The following is a 5,131-nucleotide window of genomic DNA, read 5'->3' on the forward strand; positions in this document are numbered from 1 at the left end:
TAGTTTCGTTGCCTAGTGGAAGAAATCGTAAAAAATAAGCAGACCAATCTTAAGCTACAAATTTTGGTAAGCGTAAGTCATATCGGCCACCTAGATTTAAAGTGAGCTAACTCAAAACTCATAGAGGGAAATGTAACTGCTTGGGGATCGTGCAGATTCAATGAAATTAATACAAAAGCAGGTACAGCAGTAGTTTTTTAGTAAATGTATATCATCGTGAAGAAAACAATATCTCCACTAATTGGACGTAAGTCCTATGAATTGATTTATGCACACAAATCGCCCAAAAATTTTTTTGATTTGATCGCACTTTAGATCTAGGTGTGCGACATGGTCTTTAGTTTCGTGTCACTTTAATTGATTTTAAGTACTTAAAAAATTTTAACTTTTAAGTACTTAGTTTTGTTAAAAATGTTAGAATATTTCTGAGCTCGCGGTCTCTTGGGCCGAGGCCCTCTCGAATCGGTGGCTTCAGCACTGCTTTTGATCAGTTTTGAATGTATAAAATATAATATCCCAGTAAAGGCTTCGCTGCGCATTAAAAGTATTTTGGTGTTGTTACTCTCTCTAGATGTAACTCTTAGTTAAGGCGGCCTCAAACAGATGCGATACAAAAATTTACGATATGCGATCAATACAAACTTTGGTGCTGACATATAAACAAATCCCTCGAAAATTTTATTTAAAATTTTTAATGTGGTTTATTGATTAATCCTTATTAATACATATGTGTAAACTAAATGGTTCCATTTAAAAATACAATCTTAACTAATAGCCAAATATAAATTTAGTTTAGTAAGAGGAGTGGAGTACTTAACTTACAATTTTAACTGGAAATCGACACCTGAGTGGAAGATCAACGTATCTCGGCAGCCAGTTCGAAAACGCCCTATTTCAGAAAAATTTTCAAGAACGCCCTACATCAAAATTCAATTCAAAAGCGCCCTAACTCAGCGGCCGATTCAAAAATGCCCTACCTCAGCACATTTCCAATACATATCCATTTGAGATAGGGCGTTTTTGAACCGAAATCTTAAATAGGGCCTTCTTAAACTAAATTCTGGGATAGGGTGTTTTTCAATAAAATTCGGAAATAGGGCGTTTTGCGGGAAATTTTGCCCCTTATTCTAATTACCTTAAACGAGCAATTTTTGTGTATGTGTTTATGTATCCATAAGTTTCTCGGCAAAAAAGACTTTCGAAGTTGTATTTCTTCCAATTGTCAAAAACTTTTTATTTGTCACGGGGAAAATACCGTACAAAATAATTTTTATCGTGCGAATATCTATAGAAATTATCAGCGTTTGAAAAACTGTTAGCACAGCGACAACAGCTAAGCATTTGCTTTTTTATTACCTTCCTTTTATTAACTCGGGATGTAACTATGTAATATTGATGCGCCTAAAAGATGCAGCGATTTCTATTCTCAAGTTGCATACCTGATGACAGTCCGAATGGCAATTATGATAGGGAGGTTTTAGTTTTTTAAACTATAATTTTATTATAAATTGTTGTTGGTTTGCTAGCCGGAAATTACAAGTACCTGATGAAGATCTTGCAGAATCTTAGCCGACGACGCTTTAAAGGAATTTGAAGAAATGCGACAAGATGCAGAAAAAAACCTTCATTTGCTTTTCGAACACGTAGAAGAAGTATGCACCAACCTAGGTACAGAAATCAAAGTACCGCGATTCAGCAGTCGCTAAAAGAATCCCTTTAATGTGAAAACCGGAGACGCCGAGGCATACTATCGCATTGCTTTTTACATTCCCTACCTTGATACATATATTGCACATTTGAAAAACCGGTTCCTAAACCATAAATCAGTTTTAAATAATTTTAGTGTTTTGTTTCCAAAGTATGATTTTAACGAAAAAAAAACGGAAGAATTGTTTGCTTTCTATGAAAAAGTAATCGACTGCTCGAAACAAAACTTTCTTCTGGAGGTAAAAATGTGGAAAAAACGAGTTTCACACGAACATCTTCGAAATGCTCTCGAAGCATTACAAGTAGCTAATACAACGTCTTTTGGGAATGTTTTTAAGATCTTACGTATATTGGCACTTTTGCCCGTTTCAATAGCCACACCTGAACGAAGCTTTTCATTCCTGAAAAGAATTAAAACCTACTTGAGAAATACAACATGTCAAGAAAAACTCAACAGTCCAGCATCTATGAATATTCACAAAGATATAAATTTTTCAGTTGACGAAGTTCTAGAAGAATATTTCAAAAAACCACGAAAAATTTGAAAGTTCTTCGTTTCATTGATTTATAAGTAAAAAGAAAAATTTAATGTGTTTAAAATTATCAAAATGTTTTATAAAGAAAGCCAAAAATTGAATATATGATTTTCAAAATTCGTGTTTGAAACTTTATTAGGCATACTTTCTTCTAAAGAGCCTTTTTCTATACCCATATTAGTGAAATATTATTCTTTGACTTGAGGGGGGAGATTTAACCCCCAAAACGCCCCCGTGTATCCGCCACTGGACTTGGTTAACCTTTGGATGTCCTATGTTATACCAAAACCCAGAATACCATGAGTACACGGAAACCACATATGTATTTCACAATGTCAATTACATGAATGCAGAGTTAGGTCTCGTAAAAAATTCAAACTTGATTTTCCAAAATTCGAATTTTTACACATTCATGTTTCTGGCATGCGGGGAACGATATGTACTTGCCGATTTGTTTTTAGAAAAATTATTTAAAAAGCAAACGTCTCGGTTGCACAGCTAATCGGTTAATCGTGTCTGCAATTATTTCACATTGATTCCCTAAAACAAATTTTCGATGTATGCTTAAGATGCAAAAACTTAAAAGTAAATTTTATAAGAAATTATACTGACAATTTATTAAAACTAGTAGTACCACCCGAAATTCAGGTGAATGCAGTAAAGAAATACTTACAAAAATTAAGAAACTAAATTTAAATATATCGTCGTTTAAAGTACAAATCGCGTATCAACAAAATGCAAAACCACGTATCCAGATAATGCAACACCGCGTATGTTAGGTTGCATAAATTATTTTCTAGAGAGTAAAAACACTTATATTTTAAAATGGTTCTCTTTATTTTTTATAAAGCAATCGCATTTCTGGCTCGTATATTTAAGGACGAATGGATAAGGATTGAGCCAAGAGCTTGCGTGAGCAAATCCAATTTTTGGCAGCAAATGCCAGTTACGCGGCTTTGCAGAATAACGATACGCGGTTTTGGACTTTAAACGACGATATAATAATATAATAAAACGTGATATTCGTAAATATACTTCAGTGTTTAGTTGAAGATTTATTTAAAGAACTTCGAAAACGATAATAATTAATCGTGTACTTCTAGAGGCTTGATAACCCAGAAAATTGGCGCTGTTTATGGTGAAAGGCATTTAGTATCACACTTTTAAACTAAAACTTTCTTAACTCTTTCAGTATAAAATTTCAACCACTGATTCTAAAAATTTTAAAATATGTATACCGGCTAATTTTGTATCGTTCATTTCAAAAATCTCATCAACAAATATGTAGAGCTTTGAACTTTGCCGTCACTCAGGGTCCTTCATAATGGTCAGTGATATACCAGGTGTTTAAAAAAGAAAGTGATGTCAACTATTTGAGGAGGTATTCAAAATTCTAAGTATGCATATTTTTTTTTTTGCCTCACTAGATATATAACTTCAGCCGTCATACAGTGTTATAATCCGGACGAAATGCTTGACGGTGGTACCTGGAGGGCAACGGTACATGACGGTAGGGGGCTTAGTCTGGGTTAAAGTCTCACACTGACAGGGTTAGGCTTTTGATGCTTCCTCCTCGTAAAAAAAACATGCGCAGTAAAAATTTAGCTATTTAAATCGACGAATAGTTCTATATCAACTTTTGTGAACTCCTATTTATGTGTTTTTGTACAACATACCTCTATTGGTTACAATAATTTTAAGCTACAATAATCAGTTTTTTAGTAAGTAATAGTTATTGGTTTTGAAAAGATTTTTAGATTTTAGCTGACTTCAGCAGATTATCAATTTGTCGGAATATTTTTGTTATGTATGTTACCGCATAACTTTGGACCACGTTAACCGATTTCTGTAATTCTTTTTTTTTAAGGAAATGTGGTACCTCAGAAGTGGTCCCATACTAATTTGGTACTCTTAAATTCTGAATAACTTCGATGCCAGCTGTATTATTCAATTATTAATTTTAATACAAGTAGTGTTTCAAATTAATTACTTAAAATTGTATTAGACTTATTTAGTTGTCAGCATTTGTTGTGTGGAATTTAGTTTTTTTCCAGCGGGTTTTTATAAAATTCTAGAGACTTTACTCGAAAAGGTTGGCAGCACTGATTGCAGCAGAAGCAACTGACGAACTGCGAAAGCCGATCAATTTCTTCTGCTTCTGCTTCCGTACTTTTCAATAAGCAAGCATCAGCAAAATACCTTCGCTGAGAAGCATAAAATTCATGCTGGAAAGCAAACAATCGTTTGCTTCTCAACCCTTCTCGCCCTGCTGCTGTGGCTGTTCGTTTTTTTTTTTTGAATCCAAAGCAAAAGCATTAATATTGCTTCTGAGCAAGACCACGTCAAAAGCACAGCATCAGCACATTTTCGTTGCTTTTGCTAATATTGCTTCAGCATTTCACACTTATAATCATTTATTGAACAGCTAAAAGTGTCAAAAAATATTTTTTTTAATTTCAGAAGCTCTAGTAAAGAAAGGAATGGTAGTAGAACCTTCTACTGAGGCTTAAATTAAAGCTAGAACTCTCGGATGCTCTCCCTGAAAATACCGTCCTGCACTTTGACCTGATGATCACTTATAGTCAGTTGTTTAACAAAAAAAAATACTGGAAAATTGTGATATTGAAAAAAAAATTGCCAAAATCAGTATTTGCTTTTAAATAAATGACTACTTGTGACCTTAGGGTCAAGATGCAGAGATGGTAGTTTTGAAGATTGTAGTCAAAAACTCAAGCCTTAACTGGAGCCTAAGTAAAAGATTATATCACCTTTTGTTTAATTGCGGCAGGTATTCGAACTTCGCCAAAATCAGTTTTTGCTGTTCAACAAATGGTTATAATTGATGGTCATTTATAACCATTTGTTGAACAGCAACAAGGTACAGGAAT

Source organism: Rhagoletis pomonella, unplaced genomic scaffold (assembly GCF_013731165.1).
Source record: "Rhagoletis pomonella isolate Grant_MI unplaced genomic scaffold, Rhpom_1.0 Rhpom_scaffold_00004, whole genome shotgun sequence".
In the NCBI taxonomy this organism is placed as follows: Eukaryota; Metazoa; Arthropoda; class Insecta; order Diptera; family Tephritidae; genus Rhagoletis; species Rhagoletis pomonella.